Source organism: Python bivittatus, unplaced genomic scaffold, assembly GCF_059951505.1.
Source record: "Python bivittatus isolate LINGU-HERP-01145 unplaced genomic scaffold, Pbiv_v1 ctg000330_np1212, whole genome shotgun sequence".
NCBI lineage: Eukaryota > Metazoa > Chordata > Lepidosauria > Squamata > Pythonidae > Python > Python bivittatus.
Window position 1 is genome coordinate 22,061,605 of NW_028277058.1, and position 27,101 is coordinate 22,088,705.

The following is a 27,101-nucleotide window of genomic DNA, read 5'->3' on the forward strand; positions in this document are numbered from 1 at the left end:
CTGTCTGTCTATGCATGTGTTTTACTAGATTGCAAAGGAATAATCACTATCTTTGTAAACAGCAATTACAAGGAGGATTGGCTGCAGTGAAGAGAATTTCATTTTGATTTTTAAAAAGCCAGTTTATGAGCCTGTAGTATTTCAGATAAAAAAAAATTAGGACAAAGTGCCATATAATGAGAAATACTAATATTCTTCCAAGGTAAACTTTGCTAGAAGTCCATAATTAGCAGAACAGTAGATGTTGCTCCATGACAGCTAAAAATGAAATGGCAAGGTTACCAATGGAAACTTTTGGCATGACCCACTATATTATGCCTCCCTTCCCCCCGCCCCAAAAAGTAATAAATAATAAAGGTGTGATGTGAGAATAAGTTCATTTTGTATGGGATTCCAAGCTCAAGCAACAGATGAGATAAATATCACTCACACTTACAAGAGAGATATTTACAGACCAAAATAAGAATTGCTTATACATAGGAAATGAGTTTTGTAGGAAGAGCACTGGCTTATTTCCTTAGTCCTGATATGGCCCTTCTAAACATGTATCTTCACCCATTGTAGAGATCAATCCTACATATCAGGCTGCAGTCCAGGATCTAGGAGGTTCATGATCTCCTTTCATATTCCCATTCAATCAACCTCTCTATTTTGTATGCAAGTTTTGGGAAACTCTGCAACTTGACCAAAGAGGAAGAATGACCAGACAGAGGCATGGGGGAACTTCAGAGTATTCTTCCATTCTTTGTAATATCCAATAAAAATCTTAATGATTCTGTGGTGGAGTTTTGGCTTTTAAACACACCCTAGTTTGGGCCAAACACTGTGGTGATTATAAAGCATTATAAAATTGTGTGTATCAGTCAAGTTAAAGTCAATCAATCTGGGCACATCATGATCAAGCCAATTGAATCTCCATTGACCTAGAAAATGAACAAAAGCTATAATAAATCTTTCTGAAGCAACATGTACTGAACTTCAACAACTGTTAATCCTAGCAAGCACAGTTAATAAGGAGTGATGATGGAAGTTGTAGCTCAGCAATATCTGAACATTAACCATCTCTAATTCAGATGTGAAAAAAGAAGTTCCTTTAAGTTTCTTTCCCTAATTCTGCAACTGCCTCCACAAAGGATGTCTATGGTTTACTCTTTTAGATATATTATTTTGGTCAAGGTTCAAGTGACTGAACATACGGTTGTGTCAACCAGAGGAATGGAAATCTTCAGTTTCAGCATATATTGCCTTCATAATTTGCAGAATTATGGAACCTCTTTTGAAGCCACTGGGGCTCCATCCATGCACATATGTGGTCTTTGACTACAGAATGGTTTTGTGTGACTTCTACTAAGTTAAAGACTTCAAGGGGCTGGCTGTATGACAAGGCTCTATGCATTTTGGTCTGATTCTCTGAAGTGGTATATTTCTCTTGATTACTGTGTCACTGTGCCTTGTTCCTAATTTTACTTTTGAATGTTATAGATATTATCAAATGCATCTGTCTCTATTGCTTCACTCATCTCTCTTTGTAGTCATCTCTCTGAGATCATATCATGTTAAAAAACTTTATTGCATTCTGCTCACATATAAACTGAGTATCAATCCTGCATTTTATAGGCAATTGCTCATTTTTTGGAGAGAATTTCCCAGAACATCTTATTATTTACTCTGGTGACAGATTTATAATTGGTAAAATACACTGTGTTAATGTATGCTACTCATTGGGTATCAGAACATACTAGTATATTCAAGATATGGGGAAAACATACATTCATTTTGCATTTTAAGATGAATTTACCTAATTTACTCTTCCCAAACATAAACATGCATTGGAGGATGAGTAGAATGCACTGATTCTTCAGTATATTTTTCTTCTATTTCCAATGTAGATTTTCAAGTAGCACATGTGAATAAAAGTGTGTGTATTGCAGAAAGTACACAGAAAAACTGCATACATTAATGAAAATAAGATGCATAAATAAAATAACAAAAAATGCAGCAGAGAACACAAATATAATAATATTTGTGTAAAATATGTATGTTGGGAGAACTGTGCACAAAAATGTGCGTTTTCACTTTTACATAGTAATGTAAGATAAGATAAAAATTTCAAAGGGTAGAACAATGAGAAAATAAGATCAAACTTGATAGATCTGTGCACTCCTAGTTAGTATTTGAATATTTAGGAAAGAAAAATATCAGTTCTACAACTCCTAGGTTTTATATCCGTGCAGCAGACAATGGTCAAGAATGCTGTATTTTGACTTCCTGTCATAAACAGAAAGCATCTCAAGACCATTTGTGGTTGCCAAATTCTTAATATTAAGAAGTACAACATTTTCTAACATCCATAATGAATATTTCTATGCAAAAAGACATTTACATAACTATGGGTCACCAACCTTTTTGTGCTGATGGACACACTAGGAATTTTGGAACAATTTGATACCAGTTTTATTACAACCACTCCAACACAACCTAGGACGATTTCAATTGATATAATGTAATTTTAGAAAGATGTAGCCCTATCTGTTAACTACTTCTATGGTTAATACTTAACAATTCACTCTCCAGTTATTTTGTGTGTGTGTGTGTGTGTGTGTGCTTTGTTCTCTTTAAAATATATTCTATATTTTAAAATTCATTTTGTTTCTTTAAATTTTAAAAACCAAGAACAGCATATTCCCAGATCTAGTAATGAATAACTTCTGGTACCAACTAACACATTTGATGACAGTCTTATAAGAGAGATGGGGAATATTTCTGTTTCCCTTTCAGTAAGCTGTAAATTCTGGGCTACTTACTTACAGAAGGCTTTGGAAATTAGGCCAAAGGCTCCGTGTGTGTTTGTGTGTGTGTGTGTGTGTGTGTGTCTGTCTCTGTGTGTGTATGTGTGTCTGTCTGTCTCTCTCTGTGTGTGTTTATGTATGTGTGTGTACACACACACACACACACACACACACATACATACATACATACATAAAATGCACTGTTAGCATATAGAAATTTTAGAGGAAATTTTCTCCCCTCAATTATTTGTGAGAAATGTGTTCAAGATCCCTAGCAAAATTCTGAGATTTGTATGGAGCTTAATCACTAATCCTTGTATGGCTTCTTCATTTGTATGTAAATCTCATTCATTTCCTATTTTTCTTCAGATGAAAACATCCCTTGGAATGCACAAAATGAACCGCCTGAAACCCTGGCACCTTTAAAGCCTGACATGGGCTCTTGTGTTGCTATAACCCTTTGGCATATCAGACACTTGCATTCTTTTCTTTCTCTGAACAATTTATTGGCTAGCTTATAGCTAGCAGAATGGATGGTTGCCATGTCTTGAGAAGCTTTCTGTTTATGACAGGAAGTAAAAATTTAGAGAATGGCTTGTAGTAGGAGCTTTAGCTTCGGATGCCTTTGGCATTTCCTTAATCTTAGTTTCCTGTCAGGAGTTTATATTCAAAGGCCACTGATTTCTTTCAAGTGATTCAAAGAAAATCTTGTGGCACACAACTTCAATCAGAGCCATACTGAAGGTTCTAACTTTTAATGCCTCTGCCTTTGCAATTTCCTCAATATTATGAGGATTAATTTGTGTAGCCTATAAGATTTATTATGAAATCTCAGGATAATTATTTTTCATTGTACTCGTGACAGGCATTTTGAGGAATTTTGTGCACAAATTGTGAAATCCTAATTATTATGATTTGACTGAATAATAAAAACCCTCAGCTTAAAACCTAGGATAACATGTTCTTTATCTTAAAGACACCTACTTGGATTCTTGTCCTCTGTATAAAATCCTTGTACTCAGTACAGCAGATAGAATATCATGTTTGAATGAAAGAGATAGATGTTAAAATCATATTTTAAGCACACATAAGGTTTGACCCAATATGTACAGTATATCTCCATTGCTGTCATGTGAACAGATACATTTCCATTTGTAAACCATGGTTCATGGCATAATACATTGTGTGAAGCTTATTCAACGAATCAACTATGCGTTAGCAATGTGTTTGAATCCATTTTATAATGGGATCCCTCTGGTTATAATTTTAAGTACAAATATGCATTATTCTGCTTTTCAATTTACTGAGAACATCCCTGTCAAATGGATTTCTTTTAACACAGTTACATCACTTTCTCTAAAATACAGCCAAAAAAAAAAAAAACTTCTTCCCATATCTTGTCTCTTATCTATAAACAAATCTTTAAAGCCTTGTGATTCAATCCTAGTTAAAAAAAGTCCATTAAGAGTTACCAAAAACAACATATATATTTTAACCTTGATCAAATAAACCCACTTTGTATTCCTTTGATTTACTTTTAAAGATCTTGATCTTCAAATAGTGTCCCACAAGTTGATTTCTTATAATTTTCTCCCCTTTAATTATTAAAACATCAGCCAGTTTCTTTTGTAAAACCAGTGTAGCATCATTTTCCATATCATTCTTGTAGCCTGACATTTTTAAATCCATTTTCAGATCCACATTAAAATCAGCCTCAGCCTCTGTTTTATCCAGTACAATCTGTTCCTCTTCCATAACTCCTTTTAAATCCACTTTTATAGTAGCAGACATTCTTAAGAATAATTTCTGAGTGCATTGTTCCCAAATATCCTTGAATTCTTCCACAGTCAAATAATGTTACTCCATTCTGTATTAATGGGTTTCTTCTCCTTTAATTATACTCTTTAGTTCTCTCTGATTCCCTCTAGGCAACCTTCAAAGTCCCTTCTTATCATGTTTGTTTGTTTGTTTTCCAATCAACAACACTTTCCCATGGGAAGGTTTCTTAGAGTTAGTTTCAAAATATTTATACACATACATACAATTTTAAACAACCCACAGGATGTATTCTTGTAATTAATTTCAAAAACTTATTTTAAGTCCACATGGCACCTTAATTCATTTATAACCTTCCAAACTCAACATTCTAGTCACCCTTTTTCTGTTTATTCAAAAATATATATTTTTTAAAGTCCTTAACCTTGCATGAAACTTCTTTTGTTAAGGATAGAAGGGAATTCACCTAGTGTAACGAAACTCGCCTTTCTGAAGGTTTTTAACATCCCAAAAACCATTAAGAAGCAATTTCCTAAAGTGATTAAGAAAGGAAGTATGTGAACCCAGTGTCCTTTTGAAGGCACCAAACTGTGGCTTAGGTGAGATGACTTTATCCTGGCTCCCAGAGCTGTAAAACCCACTGGAAATCACTGTCTTATTGTCTCCTCATGGGAAGCCACCGTATGGAACACTTATGGATGATCCTGTTTTTTTCCTTGCTCTGAATTCTGAGAAGCTGGTCCATTCATTGGCTCCTCTTTCTGCCATGGTCATTGCCTCCATCTTCAGTCAACCATTGCTTCCCCAGAAGTCTCTGTTAAATGGGTTTCTAAGAGGAATATTTTGTTTTGCCTTAATTATTAAATTAATTTTAAAGGATGGGTTCTACCTTGTAAGAGTCTATTTCTATGTCTATCCTTTCTAGAAAATTCCTCCTCTGTGATCTGCACAGGAGGCTCTTACTTGGTTACAAGAAGGGACTAAAATGACAGCTGCTATTTTGAAAGAACAGCAGGACCTGCACGAATGCCATTCAGAATTTTTGTATCCTTTCTTGCCTCTACTCACATATTTATTGTCCTGGTTTCCAACTAATTGTTTTAAGAGAAATTTGGCTAAATTTGCCTTTCATTTAATTTGTCAGAAAATATGTGTCAAATCCCTTACAACAGCTCACAACTAAGAAAGCAAGATTGCCACATAGATTCTAGTAGGCAGGTTTATGTCAGGAGTTTCTCATGGGAAGAAATTCATCCTGTTATCTGTACAACAATATTATGGCTACATGGATCATGTGAAAAAAACTTGTTATTGTGTGTTGTGCACATATACTGCTATTTACTGCCACCTATTGGCGTGTGTATGCTAGTTACTCAGTGGAGGGGTATGGAGTGGCAATATAACGAGCATTGTATGCCCAGCCTCGCAGTTGTTTTAGCATTAGCCACCATTAATGCTAATTAAGTTGTTTTATGGGTTATGTAGTTGTAACTAATAACCAAGTAGTGTACCTCTTCTCTGAGAGTTTTTGGCTAGAGACTTTATGTTTGTAGATAAGTCTTGGATGCTGAATTTATGAGAAGACGTGTTTTTTCCTATATTTTGTATACAACTTGTATCTTATGAAGTTTTGCATTTTTATCCATAAACAACCAGATAGTATATATTTTCTGGCTGAGTTTCTTTGGAGAACAAGATATGAACATTGTAGTTTGCAAACCTCTCATGCTGATGTGTATTTTTTCCCTGGGGAAAGTTTTTCTGGGAGCATTGCTGTACTCTGCACAACAGTTTATTGCAAGGAAAAGAAAGGGTTAGTTTACAGGATATAGGAAATTGGATGTGTGTACCTTAGCATTTTTCAGTGAGTATATTACTGGGGGTGGGGGGAGGTCTCCCTATTGCCTTTGATTCTTTTTCTGGCTTACAGGGAAGGAGGTTAACTGATCATTTGATACCACTAAAATGCCCTTCTTATGCAATATTTTGAAAACATCCATGTTTGTTTCTAACCCCTGACAATTCCATCATTATTTGTATATTTTGAAGAATACAAGCCAGGTTTTGGAGATATGTTAAAAAAAAATGGATAATTTACCAAGAAAGCAAAATATCTGTAGAGTCCAATGTTCAAGATAAAATATTTCTTCTGAACTTCTGTAAAATGCATTATTGTTAAAATGACATAAACAATCAGTGATATGTACTGATTATATATTTACAAAATTAGACCACATGTAGATAGCAAATTCCCCTCAGTTTGACTCAGAAATTGATCACCAAGTCCAAATTCAGTTTAAGAATACTCAAAGGAGGAAAAATTGACAAAATTTGGCCCATGAGTCTTAATCAAATCATAGTGTAATTTTACTACACTATGTTATATTATCTTAAAATGACATAAGCATCAGTGACACATATTGATTCCATATTTGCAAAATTATACTACTAGTGGCTAGAAAATTCCCTGCTGATTGATTTGGAAATGTGTCACCAACTACAAATACTTCTTAGAGAATACTCAGAGGGGCAAAATTGATAGTTTTGTCCCATCCCTTCTAAATCAAATCATAGTGTAACTTTGTACTGTTATATTAATTCATATAAATCTTTAACCAATCTCAGTTCAAACAGCTGAATAAATACCCTCGCCTTGGGAGATTTGTAAAACTTAAATATAAAAAATCCTCCCTCCCTCCCTCCCTCCCTCCCTCCCTCCCTCCCTCCCTTCCTTCCTTCCTTCCTTCCTTCCTTCCTTCCTTCCTTCCTTCCTTCCTTCCTTCCTTCCTTCCTTCCTTCCTTCCTTCCTTCCTTCCTTCCTTCCCATCATTTCTCCAAGGAATTCAAGCCAGCACACATTTCTCACACCTGCTGTATTTCACTTTCACCTCATTTCTATGATGAAAGCTGGGCTGAGAGATAGTTCCTGGCCCAAAATTATGAAATGAATTTTATGGCTGACTTGAGCATCAAACTTATATCTCCTCAGTCTGACACTCTGCTCTCTAAATGATACTTTGCATGTTTCAGTAAAAGATTAATCAATCACCAAGATGCCTTCAGTCAAATACTAAAAACTTTAAATTCATTTTGGCACAAGATTTTGTAAGTAAGGTGAAAAATATCCCGTATGGTGATCTCATTCTCCTACTCTTGAGATATCACTTGAAACATTTAAAAATATGTCATCTCTACCTGTGAGGAGGGAAAACACAAATGGGCATGCTATATTGCTAATTATTTTCCACACACTGAAGGTGAGTGTATGCACCAGAAAGGCTCCTTATCTGAAGGAGCACTATGTGAATTAAAATGTCCCTATAATTCCTCCATAATTCCTTTATTATTGTACAGAGAACCTTCACCAGACCAGCAGACAGAAAAACTCCTCTCGGTAAATAATTGTCCTCTAAAGAGTGGTAAATATGGGGGCAGATATTGAACTTCCCTATTTTCCCCAGCAAGCAGGGATGCCCATAAAAAGGGACAGGGCTTTGATCATGCATTGCACTTACCATCTTGACTTTTTTGACACCCACCTGCCAGAAGGCCTTTGCAGAGCCCAAACATACACAAAATGAGAAAAGGGTGAAATTTCAGAGTAGATTTTTATTCTGTTCTCAAGAAATGGAAAACAACCTGAAGCTTCACAGCTGAGAGACCTCTCCAAGCCAGCTGCAATTATCAGTGACTGTTATCCTGCTGTACTTTGGTTAGTCCTGCCCTGACAAGCAGAAAGGCCAAATTCCTGAAGCTCAAGCACTCTGTCTTAAGAAGAAGCATTAAGAAAGAAAGGCTGCCTGAGTAGGTCATGCAGATGAAAGCTGCCTGTAGGCTTGGGTGCTTTAGAATCTGTCAGGATTTCACAAGGTTCTTATATAAGCCGGATCATAGCATTCCATCGCCAGCTTTCCAGTCCAGAATGCTGCTCATGTTGTTAGTTCTACCCTTCTACAAAGAAGATAAAAAAAACCACAAAAGATATTTCCTGGGCTTTTAGTTAGAAGTGCTTTCCAGAACGTCTAGACCTGGGATGACCGGATAGCCCAGATTGTTTTATTGACTATAGCAGGTGCTATTTGTCTCTATTTCTTTGGTGCTGCCAAGACTCCGTGCATTTCTTAAATGAATGGAAATATCTCTGAAAACCTCAGCTAGGGCAGATAACCTACTTCAGTGTTGTCCAAACTTGGCCACTTTAAGATGAGTGGACTTCAACTTCCAGAATTTCTGGCTGGCTGGGAAATTCTGGGAGTTGAAGTCCACTCATCTTAAAGTGGCCAGGTTTGGACAACACTGACCTACTTTAACTGTAGGTCAACCAAAGAAATAGAGATTAAGAGATGATTATGTACACAATATCCTTAGTTAACTGCATTACCTTTCTTTGTTTATATTTCATATAACAGTAGAATAATGAAACTAAATAGCAGTCAGCTGAGGATAAGGAAAATTGATCTACTATATAATGCTCATCAGAATCCTGAGAATAACACTGAATCGCATATGGATCAATCATAATCGTATCATAAAAATTCTCCAAGACAATAGAAAAGGGATTCAAAGAATTCCATGCCAGTTTCATTCTTTTCGCAACATATGGCTGTGTCCTCATTCATCTGAAATTATTCTTGAAGATCAGGGCCCATCTGGAACCCCAAGCAATGAAACTTTGTGGATTGGAATCAACAGAAGAAAGCACCATCCTCTCTTTGGAAGGCATCATGGATCCCAGTCAATTATAATACTATTTAAAATGAAAAAGACTGCACATGCTACCCATGATTTCATATACACTCAAGTTCATGAACTCATCTTTAATAAACTCAAATTTATTCATCCTTCCATTCAGTTTTAGCAGAATTTTGGAGTCAGATTGTAGATGGAAGCCACCTTGAAAAGAATGGAGATGGATGGAATGTTATAGAGCATGAGCTGAAATATATAGACAGGGATATTCTACATTTTCCTTGATTCTCTTATGATAGCTTTTTGCTAGGAACCAGGATCTCAGTAAACTGCCAAGGACTAATACAGCAGGAACTATTTAGACCTCAGTTGAGAGTTGGCAATCATTAGCTCATAATAACTGACACATTCCTTGGCTGCAACAACAGCAGCTACTGCACATACAGTCTTTCTTATCTGCTTGAAATTACATAAATACTGAGGTTCTCCATTACTTCTAAAAAATATTCTCATACTTCACTTGCTGAATGTTCCCACTGCCTCACAGATATAGTTTCTATAATCTTTGACGTGACAATGTATATGCACAGCAATTTCTTACCACAATTGGTTATTTAGTACATTACACTTTGAAGAAATGTTTATTGACCTGATAGCAACAGGTACTAATGTTTTTATAATAATCCATGATCTACAATAGGACATGCTTTAATTCAAGCATTTAATAGCCAGGCAGAAACTAATTCCTATATTAAGGGCACTAATTTACCATGTGATATTTTGTTTAACTACTTCACTACTGATAATCTGAAAAACCTATTACAGCAAGTGTTAATTATAAAACAGAAGAGCAAAATGAAGAGTCATTTTGCCTAAGTTACACAATTTGTTTTATTTTTAAAAAAGGCATATAATTTGTTATTTGATCAGGTCCAGACTATGGGGATATGGCCTAAATTTACAATGTTTACTCAGGTTTTATTTTGTTAGTGCTAAACCTGCTTGACTGAAGGTTTACATTTGTTGTGCATGCATATACTTGGGCAGGTAGCCAGGGCAATCTCCAAAATACTGCATGAATCTTCCCAAAGATGTGGTTGGTATAAGGAAGGATGTTTTACTTGTACAACATTACTTTGCAATGCATCTCTTTGGAATGAGAAACTTAAATTTATAACTATTCATTGTATATGAAAAGAGCTTGCATGTTATTCTACTGGTCTATAATGCCAATCTGTCTGCAGTCTTATTAACCAAAGATGGTTTTCCAGTTGTCCAGACTTGGGAGTGCTGTAAGAGTTTTCCCCTCTTTGGGTAACATGTTACAGACTGTTGCTTTTGGACTTACAATATTTATCAAGGATGCCTTACTCCCATTGTTAATTAATGCTCCAACAGCTAATGGATGAAATGGTATATTTTTCTTCCCAGTAAACTCTTCTGTTGTCATTACTCAACAGTTAATTCATAGGTATGGAAGCAATGAGAATAAATGTTTTTCCCACAGTGCTTCAGAAAGAAGGTGGTAAAAAGAACAACAGTACATAAAAAGGCCTTTAAGTAGATGCAATATGCAGTTGCTAATGCACAAACCAAGGAGCTCTGGGAATATTGCCAAAAACAGCTGAATGAAAGAATCTGAATCATAAAGATATTTGCCTTGAATTTTACTTCTTTTGTTTGCCTTCTCTTGTGGATATTCAGTATGCATATCCTAACGAAGTAAGGTCTCTTCATACCATAGGAAGGAATAATAACACACCATAATAGGGCCTTGTTCTGCATATTAGCAGAATAGCTTTGTCTGATATGGTTCTTTCCCTGGAGATGTTGCTTCACAAGCAGCCTGAGGGGATTTCGCTTAATGCACTCATGCTAGAGTGACTCACCACCAGCTTCCTGCTGTCTATTTGTGAGAGTTCTCTCCTTCATATTCCTTAGCAGCTCTTTTTGCAGCTCCACAGGTTGTCCAACTTCAGAAAAGTCATGCTCTGGAAACAGGAAAAGGACCCAGTCAGTATTATTAGCATTCTTGTTTCCTTGCTGCAGGATGTGATAGTATTCACCTCACTGCCCTGATTCTTCACTTTCCTTATTTCCTTCTTGGCACTGTTTTATCTCTTTTTCTTGTTCCTTATGGCTACTATTTTAGAAATAGTTCCATGCTGCTGAATTTTATCAGCATGTAGGCATTGGAGAAGTTTGCAGTTTGAAGTTTGCCTTGCTGGTTTGGAGTAAAGACCAATTTAGTCCAACATTTTGGTTACAGCAGTGGCTGATCAGATACTCTAGCAACCTCATGAGAGTACAACGTTGGTTGTCATTTTGACATTTCTCCCCTATTTTGCTGATCAGAGGGACACAAAAGTTCCATGTATCTCTAAAAAGTAATTCCTAATGTGTCAGATAAAATATACCCTCTTTGGCCTCCTGCGTCTATCACGTAACCATGACTGAGTTTGTGTTTGCACCAGATACTTACCGATCTAGATGGAATCCAGGTAAAATCAAAGTTAATGCACTAAATTTACAGGAAGTGACACATTCCAGCCAAAATAAATATGAATTATTTTACACAAAACATAACATAATGCTTCATTGAGTCTATTGTTCTCAGGTAGGGTTTAATCTCATTTTCTCATTTGCTACTACACTACCAAAATCAGATTGCGGTTCTGCTTGACCACTGTCTAAAAAGGAAGGGTGCAGAAGATATTTTAATTAAATTAGGCTTGCTGCATTCAGTAATACTGCTCTGGAATACTGTTTAAACATTTATCTTGAACTCCTGCTTAAATGTATTTCAAATTTGCCGTTGCATTACCTGCTTTGACTTTGGATTCAAGGCAAAGAGCTTGACTTTGGAAAGGCAAAGAGCTGCCACGGCCACATTCCTCTATCCTCCTCCTCCTCCTCCTCCTCCTCCTCCTCCTCCTCCTCCTCCTCCTCCTCCTCCTCCTCCTCCTCCTCACAGAGATATGTATATATAAAAAAGGAAGAGATCAAATGTCATGAATAATTGTCAGGGTTCAGAAAATAAAGCATTGTTATGTAAAAGAGGCTTCATCTTTCTAAACAAAATCATAGCACGAGGATTAATTCAAACGGACCCTTGAAGTGACTTGCTAATCCAGTCTTTGTGTGTGCACTTTTTTTAACTTACACATTTGTACCGTAATCTGTTTTGATAACCAGTAATGTGGATTATACAGATAATAATATAATAAGGACATTTTTGCATAATCACTGGTCTCTGCTTTCAATAAGCGCATACAGGTCTTTGATAAATTTTGTACCCTTGAAGTCTCTGTGTAGCTAGCTGAACAGCACATCTTCATCCATTTCATTTAGAAGTTATACACTATGAATACCAAATTTTGAGAACTCTGTTTATGTTCCTTGGGGTGGCTCCCAGGTATATCCAATGGCTGACCATTGTTGGAAAAATGATTCTGGAGTAGATGGGCCTCTGAGCTTATGCTCTGATCTGCCTGCACAGCATGACCAGCAGAGAACAAATGAAGATCAGATGTTCTTGAACATGGAGGCAATGGGAAGTCTAGGACAATTAGTTTGAAAGAGCAAAGGAATACCAAAGATCATGATCAGAGGAGTATGGATCTTTGAATACATGAAATATGTACAAATATGCATTTAGACATGTTATGACTTAAGGTTTGTGCATCTTATTAATAAAGATGAACAGCCTGTTACTGTGTTTAGACGTAAGCCTTTCTCCAGATTTGAGAGGTTTGTTTGTTTGTTTTTAATAGTCATGATAGCAAAGTCCCATAAATGGACATTTGTCAAGTAGTACAGGTAATTTTTCACATTTCAAAAACATGAAGATTAAATAACACTTAGTGTATGAAGTTCATGGAAAACAAGGTGATTTCAAAATATAAACAATTGCAATTAACTTCTGCAGTTGGTTTTGCTCTTCTTCATAGTGTATAATAGGTATAATCAAGCCTTATACCATCTGAGTAACTTTTTATGTGTAGAGGACAAATTACGGTAGCAGAAAGTTTCATTTATCCATAAGATCTTTCCATATGATTGAGGATAGGACTTAATTAACACCTGAGTAGAGCTAGAGTTGATAAAATATTCTGGAAGAAGTCAGAGGCAAATCATTTCTATATTGTTTCTAGGAAAACCACATGGATGTAATTTGACTCAGGTAAATTTTACCTCACCAAACACATGGAGAGCTTCAATGGCTCAAAAAGGCTCCGAACTTCAAAATTTGCTTTCTATATATGGAGAGGGTTACTGAGAGAATGGGGCTAATATGTTTGTCCTCAAATCCTTGGATTTTGCTTAAATTTTATAGCATCTAACAAATGCTTATATCACATGGATAATGTTCTGCAAGTCATTTCTATTAAAAAAAAAAAGTTCTCAGATTTTGAGTGTAGGCAACCAACATCAAAATTGGAACCAATTCAATTATAGGGCAAAATAGCATGCTCTATCAAAAACTGGCTACGGCTCCCTTTTTTCCTGAAGCTTTCTTTCTGTAAATGGGGTTGTTCTTCTTCACTCAAAATCTATTATTGACTTAAAAAAAAAAGACATGACAATATATATATAGTAACTTCAAGCTTCAAATAATTATTTAAAGTTGTGTTATCTGTGTATGCACATATAACTTGCTCTTTTAAAATTGCGCTCCACATTTGTGTATTTTGTTGGATGAGAGGGTCATTCAAACCCATTGATTGCAGTATCAAAAGGTTTCTGATGGAACTGGGCTTACTGCTGTGGAAGCAGCCCTACTGACTGTTGCTGGCACTGATTGCAGGCAGTGTAGCATGGCTCTTCATCTCACTCCCAGTCCCCTTGAAGAGCCATGCTACCCTGCCTGCAATCACTGCCAGCAATGGTCAATAGGGTTGCTTTTCAAAGAGCAATGTAATCAAACTTTGTGATTCTTTCTTTAGTCCCTCTCCAGTCTCCCAGATGTTGTCTGGTGGATGTTTTAAGCACCTGGCCATTATGATTCTAAATAATTAAACCTTGTCTTTTTTAATACGAACACATGCACACAGTATGACAGGCATAAGCTCCACGAAAGGTAATATACCTGACTAGCTGAACTTCCTTTTGTAGTGCAGATCTGATTCTAAGTCTATATGCATCCAACCACAGCCACAGGGAGACTTATTCTAGCCAGCATCCAAATATTACACTGTACTGTGTGAGTTCTTAGGAATATATATTGGTTTGCACACCAAAAGCTGTAGTATCACCAGACTGATAATAACATACTTCAGTTATTATTCACTAGTTATATTTAAACCTTAATTGTAGTGAAGGCAGCTCCAATTTTATTGAACATTCCCGTAGTGTTCACACAGCTGGCTGGAGTTTCTTTAACAAAAGCTGATAGACAATTACAAACTTTTTTTAAGTCTTAGATTTGAGTTGAGTGAAGTAACTGCATTACTTTATTACTTCCTCAGTAATGAGAAATATGTAGTTTAAAGCATTTTAAACCTTTTCCTGGGCTTTGTGCTACAAAATTCCATACCACTCTATAAGTAAGTCTAGTAAAAGTATATATCTGAAATCAAAGTGTATTAGGCACAATCTATGAGAAATCACAATTGTTTTATAAAGTTTAAAGTCAACCAAAAGAGGAAATAGCATCAAATAATCAAATCATGTTTATTTACCTTTTGTATAATTCACTCTAATATAAGTGGATAGAAATAGAAATTTCTGTTAGGCAATCTAGTGCTATTATTGGTATCATGTTGGTAGGCTTTGATTATAAATTATATGCTAATGATATTTTAGCAATTTTATATAATTACAGTAATTTACTATCAAATGTTATATGGGTGATTCAACACTTCGGTAAGTATTCGGGATATAAGATTGATTGGGATAAGTCTTTTTTACTCCCTTTAGGCACTGAAGTTTCAATAGCACAATATAAGATTTAGGTTTTGTAATTGCCACAGATTACATTAAGTAAGTATATTAAGTATCTAGGACTTTATATTTGTAAAATATTCCTAAAATAGTTTTTTAGGAATATAAGTATGAATTAAGTATGTTAATAATTTTAGATTACATTGCCTTTAGTACTAATAGCTGGATCAATATCATATTAAGTTGTTGAGGTAAAATTAATGTTATTAAAATGAATATCACTCCAAGATCAATTTATGTATTAAGAGGTATTCCAATGTTAATCCCAATTAAATTCCAAATATCCCAAATAAATACATTCTTTGGATAGGTAAGTTATTGAGGAAACCTATATGGAAAATAGGTCACCTCAGATTTCATTAGCTCAATTAAGATTAACTATGGAGGATGGAGGTTTTAATTTACCAGATTTTCATTGGGCTTATATTTATTAACTACCTCTATGTGGAATGAACACTTAGTAGTGGTCTATGATCGTAATAAAGATGTGATTTTATTTTATTCATTTAGTAAAAAAATCAACCTTTGTGGATTATGTTGGAGAGTTTTAATACATTTCCATTAAGGTCCTAGCAATTGCTCAGGCTGATATACAGTATAAAGGGTATTTCATTCCTGGATTTGTGAGCAGCCAAATACGGTTGGACCTTCTTGGGTTGTAGAATGTGTTTTGATGACCAGGCTCATGACTATTTAACTTTATGGAAAAACTCTACCCTAAAATAGGGGGCAAATGTTCTGTTGGAAACTGTGGGTGGAATCTGGAATACATGCTTTAAATCAATGACTTTGTAGTAACTATTTTTAAGAGGTTTTTTTTTCTCAACTTCAAGTGGAATTTTGTCTCCCTAATTCACAACAGTAGCAATTTATGCAACTCAAGCATGTTTTAACATCTCAGTAGGGGCCAGATGCTTTGTCTTTGTCTGAGAAACCTGAGTTCTTATTATATTTGACGGAGTCAAGGTTTGAAATTAAACCCACATCCTTTTTGTATCAAAAATTAATTAACATTTTAAAAGTAGACATTAGGCCATTTATAGCTCATGGATTAAAGAACTGGAACACATGATAATGGAACATCAATGGTTGCAGGTCTTAAAAAGATTATGTTTGCTTTGGTGAATTTAAATTAAAACCAAGTCATCAAAAGGTCTTAAGTAGAGTTTATTGGAAACCCCAAAGAATGTATTCAAAACAATCAATGTCAGATTTTCTCTTTGGCAATTTGAAGGGTCATTAACTCATATGGTTTGGCCCTATGAATAACTAACATATTTTAATGTATATAAGTAGATTTATGGGGAATTTTTAGTGTTAAAGATGATAATGTGTGGATTAACATTAACAATAATATTAGAAATCAAATACATTTTTGATTTTATGATATTTTGTAATGTTAATCATTTTTCCCCTAAGGCAGATTTAGAAATCTGTTTGACATTTGATTAATATGTGACATATATAGATAGTTTTTCCCTCTTCTGATTTTGTTTGTTTTGTTTTTTGTGAAGTCAGGTAGCTATATTTCTATTTTTCTATTTCTATATTTTCTATTTTTCTATTTCTTTCTGTAAAACCTGTAAAGATAAATAAAGACATTTTTAAAAAGATAGAGATGGCAGAGGGAAAATATCAGTTGAGAATTCAGAGTGAGAATGTGTGTGTGTGTGTGTGTGCGTGCACCACACACACACACAGATACACAGTCTGAATTCTCAACTGTAACTTCCAAATATGTGAAGTTCATCTTTCAGAATTTGCAGTAATAGGAGGGATTTGAAGTCCACACAATTGGACTGGCCCAGAATGAGGAAAATCTATTCTAACAATTCTATTTTCTGACCTCAGTCCCTCTAATCTCCTCCCCCACTTTCCAATGTTCTAGTTATATCTCTTCCTTTTTTCAGCTGCCTCTTCATAACTCTTTTGGTTCCTTTTAATATACCACCATCTTAAAACATCTTTCTTTTCTTCTCATCCATTCTTTGATCTACTATACATTCTAGTGGTTCATGTTTTAAGTTCCTAGTTCAACTTCCTAAGAATCTTAAGAGTGTGAAGAAAAGATGTTACATTACTTAATTCAGAAGGGAAGGGAATTCAGATTCCCATACATCAGAAGATCTCATGAATGGACTTAAGAGTTCTTACAGAATATCCCTGTCATTACCACTGATGTACTACAGCCATATATCTTTAATAGGCAGTGGAAACCAATATATCTTGCTGTCTCATAATTTTGCATATGTTAGTTTAATAGGGGGCCTGCAAAACCAAAGGGGAAAGGGAGAGTGCAAATCACCCAATTGTTGCAATTTCAGCAACCCAAATGATTGGTTAATTAGCACAATAGTAAGTAGACTAGGGCAGATGGTATATTACATGATACAGTGGACTGGAAACTGAATGTCTCCTATCATCACTTTAGCTGTATAAGTGGGGCTGGGCAATCAGGACTTAGGGGAACATAAAACTTTCAAACTTTTCATATAGCCTTTAATCTAATTTCAACCCCCTTCTCTAGAAATCAGTTCATATCTCTGGTAAAAGCTATCTAATTCTTGCCATTTCTGATTTGTGGACAAGAGAAGGGGTGTTATAAAAATGGTGTCAATAGAAAATGGTTAACCCACTTTGGGCTCTGTCTCATCCACAGTTTGCTTCAATCCTATTTACCATGTGATTCTCAATGTATTGTCATCAAGGAAAAAGTTGCCCAGACATAACAAAAATGGATAGCTTACTTGTAAACTAGCATTCCTGAAAACAAATTCAGAATTATCAGCTGTCATCTGATAATTTTCTTATCAAAAAGTCACAAAATTTGATAATTAGTATATAGTTATGCTTATCCTTTAATCATGAAATGTTCCATCTTTTTTCATGGGAACTCCTCAACCAAACTACGGTATGCCATGCAAAGCTTATATCCTGATTTATTTTGGCCTGAATAAATTCTTAGTATTTATAAGTAAAATCCTCAACTGTTCTCTGTGTACGTTTATAACTTAGCCTATGGTGGAAGAGTTAAATCTTCCTCTGGGTACTTTAATCTCTTCACAGAAATGCCACCATACTTTCTTCAGGGCTTCAATCCCATGTTCACTTACCTGAGAATTGAGTACATGGCCATTACTCCTGAGTAAACATGCATGGGATTGTATTATTAATGGGTAGAAATAAGCAATAGAGAGCTGTATCATGATCTTATTTTAGAACTGTGTAAATTCTAACTTCATTGCTTTTAGCTGAATAACTTTCTGTTTATCTTCACAGACAAATGTTCCCATAGTAACAGTAAAATTGTAATTACATTAATTGTAATTATATATAAATCTTTCTCCTCTGGCATTCATTTGGTATTTCCTTAGTATTCTCTCTGTTCCTAAGGTATGCAATGGAGTAGACTGCAATTTGCTTTTTCATTATATTTATTTCTCTTTTCATAAAGCTTTAACAAATGAAGCCCTTCAAAATTCTTTAATGCACAATTAAGGCTACGGTGATGATATGGTGGGTGAAATGTTGAAAGGTAATTCAAACAGAATGACAGGTTAATATACAGTGTAGTTATTTATCTAGGAACATTCAACAAATATTAGCTAAAATTGCATTTTAAGTTCTTTGGCATAAGGGAAGCGTTCAATGTGCAATTCTCCTACCATAATGAGGCCATTGTTTGGAGTCTATTGACTAGAGAAGAGGAAACATGACTATCCATCAATGCCGTGACTAATTACTATGTTAAGGATGTTATAGACTGTAACTGAAGTCTAGAATTTAGGAGCTCAATATAAGAACTCCTAATTTGTAAACTCTAGATCTCTTTCTCAACATCAAGCTTACTAGCCTATGTTTGGATCACTTTCTGTCTTAGCATCAGCTGTCTCCTTGTTGTATCTGCCTGGTTTATGACTGTAAGAAGAAGAGCTGTTTTATAGGGTTCAAGGATATCAGAATGTGAACACTCGGGCAGAGAGAGGAGGGGAGACCTTCCCATGTTATCACATTTCCAAATAGGAGGGCTCTAATGTTCATGAGAAACTTGAAAAAGAATGAAGATGTGTCCAAACTTGGATTTGTTCCAATATCAAATTAATTGATCCAATCAAAATCAAGAATGGAATCAAAATCCTTGTGACATAAATGATAAACGGTGTTGGATGTCATTACTGGATATATGTCTGGAAAGGAAAAAGAATTTAAAAGAGTTATTTAGCTATAGATGTCTGTATTTAAACTGAGCTGATTTTAATATATCTTTACAGAGTCTGTCATATTAGTCAATCAGACGAGTACTTTATCAACTTGTACAGTATTTTATATTTTTTGGAATATATAGTATTCCATATTTATCCAAAAAGAGCCCAGCTAAGTTGCAGCAACCAGCTGATCTTAGCTGATTTGAAAAAGATAAACAAAATCAAATTTTCTTAATACTTGATTGGGAGATCACCTGGAAGTATCAGAGCTTTAGGGTAAAACAGATCTTTTTGGGGGGTGGTAGGACCTTTCTAGAAGAAGGGAATAGCAAAATACTTCAATATTATTGCCAAATAAACCCTCCATGGACACATACATAAAAAAGCAGTAAAAAAAAAAGAGAGTTCAAGAAATGATAACTAAAATGAACAATTTTAAAAATAAAGGAAAAAGTTGAAGGTATATGAGACTTTATTTGATATTTTATCAGATTATTGGGTCACCAACCTCAGTAATCCTGAGGCCAACAGGAATTGAGCTCAACTGAAATAGACTTTATATATACAGAATGAAAATAACCCTCAGTTTAACCCAAGCTGTTTTCCAGGCCCTTTAGTAGCTTTATAGTAACTCAGTCCAGTTGTATCCATCAACAGCTTTCTTAAATTGCTGTGTCCAGAACCTATCATACTTAACACAAGAAGACTTCTTTGCAAGGTTAGCTTGGTGGGTGCTAAAACAGATGTCTTCGGTGGGTTCAAAAGTAATAATACATTTGAATTATTGGTAACAGGAAAACACAGAAGGCTATTGCCTGTATGTCCTACTTGAGTAGGTGTCCTTCGTTAGCCCATGTATGAGCAACAGTGAGAAAAGGATTCTTGTGTAGTTAGTTCTAGTTTGATAATGCAGGCCTCAGACAGCTGGCAAAACCAAGGAAGCAAGAATGACAGTTTTTGGTATCTTTAATGCTAGTCAAGGAGAAAAACAGAATTTTAAAATCTCCAAGAATAACTTCCCAGTCTCATTTATAGTGAGTCAGTTAAGGTTTCATATCTGCACTGAGTTGCCTCTTCTTAGATAAATCAAATCTCTCACCACCCACTTTCACAATATCTCTCATACATATAAGAGAACTCTTTATTCTTAAATATATGTTTGTCATGCTTTTTAAAAACTAGACAACCGGTGGCCCTTTGGGTCATCGTTTCAGAGATATTTCCTTACCTAAACAGAGAAACTGAATGACCAAGGGCAAAAAAGCAGTGGGAGTGTGAGTAACTTGCAACTTGCTGCCAGCTTCCCCACTGACTTTGCTAGTGGGAAGCTGGCAGAAACCCTTCCTTCCTTCCTTCCTTCCTTCCTTCCTTCCTTCCTTCCTTCCTTCCTTCCTTCCTTCCTTCCTTCCTTCCTTCCTTCCTTCCTTCCTTCCTTCCCTCCCTCCCTCCCTCCCTCCCGTCCTCTTCTTTTCTTCCTTTTTTCCTTCCTCCTTTTTCTCCCTCCCTCCCTCTCCATATATAATATAGGCTTGCGCCATTTGCCCTCCCCTCATGACGTTCAGGAGAGCCCTGGTGAAGCTGCCTCCTCCTCCTCTTCTCCTTCCCCTCCTGCTCCTCCTCAGCTGACCAGCAGAAGTGCCTGCGACTTTTTGCTGGGGGGAGGTAGAACAAAGAGACCCAAGGAATGGGGAGCGGGGTGCAGTTTTCATCACGGTCTGCAGCTCCCTTTGTTCTATCTCCCCCTAGCAAAGTCACAGGCAGTTCCGTGGGTCGGCCAAGGAGAAGGACGAGGCTTCACAGGGCCTTTCCTGAGGGTCATGAGGGGAGAGCAAATGGTGCATGCCTATATTATATGAGGAAGGAAGGAAGGAAGGAAGGAAGGAAGGAAGGAAGGAAGGAAGGAAGGAAGGAAGGAAGGAAGGAAGGAAGGAAGGAAGGAGGGAAGATTTCTGATGCTCCCTGCCATCTTCCCATAAGCAAAGTCAAAGGGGAAGCTGGCAGCAAGTTGTAAGTCGCTCACAGTTCCACTGCTTTTTTGCCCTTGGTCATTCTGTTTAGGTAAGGAAATCTGTTTAGGTAAGGAAATATTTCTGAAATGATGACCCAGTGGGTCACGTGTAGTATACTACTAAATCTCACATGTCTATAACCTTCAACTGGGTGAAATATTGCATCATAGGGCAACAATTTTTGAACCAAAGTACCTCAAATGGGCTAATTTATGAAATGCATCCAAAATTCGGGGCCCATTACTCCCATGGGATTGAAATTTGGGGAATTTGTGGCTGCTTCAGTGCTGCTGTGTTGCTGTGCTGCTGTGGTCAGCCTAGGTCACATGATAGTCATGGGCGTATCCCCAACCTCTTTCCTGCCTCCCTCTGTCCCTGTGCCCAATTGGCTGGTGGCAAGGCCCGACGGGCGAGAGGCAGAAATTTGAAATCTCTTAACGGTGGTGGGCATTGAGGGAAGGTTGGGGGAGCAACTTGGATGCCTGCTGGCAAGGTAGGGCTGGCGGTCGACAGGTGAGCCCTCTTCCTTTCTCGGGGGAGAGGTCCCTTGGGGACATGCCAGAATGGGAAGCAAGGGTGCAGTTTTCCTCACAGTCTGTGGCTCCCTTTATTCTACATCCCCCCAGCAATGTGGCAGGCAGTTCCACTGGTGAGCTGAGGAGGAGGAGGAGCTTTCACTGGGGCTCTCCTGAGGGTTGTGAGGGGAGGGCAAATGGCGGAAACCTATATTATATGTGGGAAGGAAGGAAGGAAGGGAGGGAGGGAGGGAGGGAGGGAGGGAGGAAGGAAGGAAGGAAGGTTTCTGATGTTCCCAGGCAGTTTTCCACAAGCAAATCAATGGGGAAGCCAGGAGCAAATCTCAAGTTACTCCCACTCCCACTGGTTTTTTGCCCTTAGTCATTCTGTTTCTCTGTTTAGATAAGGAAATATCTCTGAAATGATGACCAAACAGATCACGGGTTGTCTAGTATCTATATAATTTTATTAAAGATTTTTTAAAGGAAGATAAAAGCTAATTTTGTTGTTTAGTCGTTAAGTCGTGTCCGACTCTTCGTGACCCCATGAACCATAAAAGCTAATACAAACTTATATAAAGTAAGAAAAAGAAAAGAAAAATAAATAAATAAAAGAAAGCTAAAAGTGCAAGAGGGAAAAAAAAGTAAAAGAAAAATAGAAAAGAAAGAAAAGAATACAAAAAAGTAGCTTCTGATCTTTACAGAGGTTATAAGTACTGTACAATTATAAGTGTCAGAAAACGACAGACACGGGTTCGGTTATCCAGTAGACAGAAGTTTTTATTGGGCACGTTTGCAAAGGTGGGTCCCTCCCGCAGCAATGGAGGAACCCTGAAGCAAGGTCTGACAGGTTTTTATACCCCCTATCTGTCCTCCCCCTCCTACGAGGGCTTGGCTCACAATCTCACCTTTTTTTACCGCCCCGGAGCGCCGCTAATTAACCGCAAAACCGCAGACATTCCACTTTCCGAATCCAATCAGCGCAATACACATTCCAATCCCCACTTGACCCAACAGCCGCCCCCTGCCGTTTCTCTTCACTCTGGAGCGAACGTGCCTCTTGCCTGCAGTCTTTCCTCCCTCCTGCCGTCCCTCTCCACTCTGGTGCGAGTGTGCCTTCTGCCCATCCTCCCTCCTGCCGTCCCCCCAAGGCTGCCCCATGGTGCACAGCGCTCTCCCCTAGCAAACATGGTTCGTTTGAGGCCCTCACTTCTCCCTGCCTTCTCACATAAGTTTACCTCTTACTCTATGGTTACAACATGATTCTCTTCTTTCTATAATCTATCCTGTCTAATCATCGTAACCATAATTCATAAGTTCATTTTTTTCTATTTCATGCAAAAATTCTATAAGGGATTTCCAGCCAGCAATAAATGTAGATATTGTCTTTTCTCTGATCAAGTAAGTCAATTTACCCATCTCAGCAATTTCCATCATCTTCATTAACCATTCCTCCATTGTAGGTAATGTCAGATCTTTCCATCTTTGGGCATAGAATCATCTCACCACAGTTATCATGTACAAAAACAAAATTCCATGACTTTTTCCAACTGTTTATCCATCAATCCCAAAAGAAAAATCTCTCAATTGTATATTAAACTTTAAAATCCTCCAAATCAGTGTATGTATTTGAATCCAGAATTATCTAGCTTTTTTACATGTCCACCAAACATGATAACATCTCCCTTCTTGTTGTTCACATTTCCAACATAACTGTGAAGTGCCTGTATACATTCAAGACAATTTCTCTGGTGACATACTCTGGTGACCAACAGTAAGACTTGCCATTCTGAGGTTAAAATCATTTTCCTGGAGGAACTCAGTGTATGCTTGGGGACCAGCTGACTTTCCAAAGAGTTACTGCTGAATATCCTGCTTAATCCATACTCTGAACTGAGTTAGGGCAAAGATAGTCTACAGTACTGTCCTGCAACTTTTCAACTGTCTTAATGATAAGTTTCTATCCTTTAAATCATAACTCTCCATCTATCACTACTTCTACTGTCCCTCTGTATGCCGTTTTCTTACTAGGAAAAAGTAGAGGTGTAACTGAGATAAACAACTTAGCAAAGGATAAGGTGAGATAGCAAAACATTACAACGGCTTCCTTTTTAGTTCTGGGTCCTTTCATGTTTCTGTGGAGTGATTTAAACTAAATCCATTATGGTGTGCAAATTGCTAAAAAGTAGGCAAACTGCTTTAATGCTCTCAGTAAAGCAACAGGCTCAAATAAACTGTTAGATCCATGAGATGAATACCAGAAACATTATTTGTATTAAACACAAAGAAATGGTGATTTACTGGAAGGCTTAATTATTTCCATTTAATATGCAATATAAAAGGTTAAACTTTTGTTTAGTCATGTATATTTTAAAGTCTCCAGACATAAATTGAACAAATTATTTGCATACACTGCAGGATTTTCTAGACTCATGAGAATGCATCTAATTAGGTTACAACTTACTTCCCCATTGAAATCGGTGAGTATTGACCTACCTTCTTATGTTGTTCATCTCTAAAATGGAGATGTGAATAAGAAACAAAGAATACTGTTCTCCCCTGCTGCCAAAAAGTCCAAAATATTATTTGCTGGATCTCTTGGATGCAGAAGGTCTGTTCAAACAAAATGCACATGCAAAATCAACACACAAACATTTCACCTGAATAAAACAATAGAAGAGCATTTGAATAATAGTTTTCCTATAGTTAAGTCTTCTTTTTTCTAGTCACATAGGAAGTAAATATTCAGTAGAACATTTAGGAAAAAAAACTTTCAAAACAGCAATGAATAATTGATTCTGTGGCTGGGTTCACACATTGCAGTAAGCCATAATGTGAATCACTTAGTTTGGCATAGCATGTTCCATTAATGCAACCACTGTGGTTCGTAAATCTTGTTTATGGCACAATGCAATCTGTGAATCAACCAATTGTGGCTTAATTAGCAAACTATGGCTAGGCAAGGCAAAGCTTAGTGTGAATTAGAAACTCAGTGTGCACATTGGTGCTTTATTGATCTTTCCTGTATATATTTACAAATCATCTTTCTATGCAAAGACTGTTCCAAAGATGATATGTGATATACAAGATTTTTTTTTAAAAAGCAATCATAATAGAATAGAGCAGTACATTGAAACACCCGTGCATAATTTAGCAGCAGTCAGACAACTGTAAATCAATCTAGGCACAATATGATGATAAAAAGACAGGAAGGGAAATCTTCCTTTTTCTTCTGATTTCCCTGTCTGGGGCTTCAAATGCTGTCGTAGCAGCATTGCAAATAATAGGAGACATAGAAAAATAATATATGCCAATAATTCTTGCATTTGCAATGCTGTTTTAGCACTTTTTTAAAACCAAGGAAATGAGGGCGTAACATTTTTTGACCTGACTTGCCATCATTGCAATAGCAGCAGTTGATGCCACAAGGATTGAAGCTCATACTATTAGGTGAAGGATTTTGGTTCTTTCTTATTCTTAGTGATCTAAAAGGTAATGCAATAGATGCAAAGTGTGAAATTCCATAAAGCTATGTCTATTTATGGAAACCCCACTTTGATATAAAGTGGGGTTTCTTAGGTGTTTAAATTGCAGATATCCTAAAGCAGTGTTGTCCAAACTTGGCCACTTTAAGATGACTGGACTTCAACTCCCAGAATTCCCCACCCAGCCATGCTGGCTGGGGAATTCTGGGAGTTGAAGTCCACTTATCTTAAAGTGGCCAAGTTTGGACAACACTGTCCTAAGGGTATTCTCAGCAGGTAGCGGTGGCTGTCTGACTATATCTGGCCCAAGAAACCTAGCTGTGCCCTGCCCTGCTTAATATTTGAATGGGAGACTACCAGGGAATACCAGAACAGTAGGCTAGATTGGGGAGTCAAAAATCATCCTAGAAGAAGACAGCGGCAAGTACTTCTGTGTTATTACCAAAAATCTACATGGATATATCAAGTTGACCAGAGCTAAGTTTGACTGAAAGAAGACTTTACTTTATCCTGAGTGTTATATTTATGTAGACTACAATGCATATATGACTTTCATTTATAGACATCTGTTTCTAACCACGATGATGTCAAAATGATGACATGTGTCATGATGTCATGACACAAGCACCACCCTTTCATCCTTGCATTGCTGCAATTTAGCTTGCAAGTACCATGAAGCTTGTGTCATAATGTTGTGATACACTTTTTATCACTTTTCCCCTCCCCTTTGGATTCCTATGCATTCAGTCATAGCTGTAGTGACGCTTTCTATTTATTTTTATTATGTGGGTAGATGATCAGGAATGCATTTTAATTAACATGTTTATACATAATGAAAACAGCAAAATCTGCTCTGAGATAAAATAATGCTTATTTAAGTTGTAAGCGAAAAATAACACATGATATGTATCTGATGATGCTTCTAATGCGTATGGAAGAAAGCAACTTTGTCTTCAAAAGACAAAGAACTCTAGAAAGTCTATTGTGCTATATCTTGTTGACAAAAACCAATGGGGGGGGGGGGTTGTGGGATGACATCTGAATATAACACATAACCTCTATGCCAGTGGTACAAATTTAAGACTGTTTAAGTCTTCCAGTTTTATTTGTTTTATGGGATCAATAGCAAATACACTACAAAGAACATTTGTATATATTGACATCATAATAACTTCATCAGACTAGCTGATAGCATGCACCTGAACATTCATTAAATGTATCTGGAATTTGGAACAGGCTTATAGGCAGCAGGTGCTTCTATTCCTACGATTACTTAGTGTACTTGGATTTCTAAAAATAATTTAGGACAGAACTTACTTCTCAGCTGATTCTCTGGCAAAATGCAGTTACATGAAAAGCATTTAAAGTGTTATTTTAAGTAACGAATGGCCAATATGATGGATATTTTTTGTTTCCTCTATGTATCAAGATCTCAGTGCCCTGGAAGAAGGCAAACAGATAAAGGTTATTACCGTATGTACAGTGGCTTTCTACTTCTAAGGGGCAGGTTTTAGTTCTAGTGACATTTAGATTACAAAAAGCATAATATCTTTTTACAAAATTTCATTAAAAGTTTTAAAAAGAAGATAAAAACTAACAAAAACTAATGTAAAGTAAAGAAAGAGAAGAAAGGAAAAGAAGGAAAAAGAAAAGAAAAGAGAAAAGTGCAAACAGAAAAAGAAATCTTTTT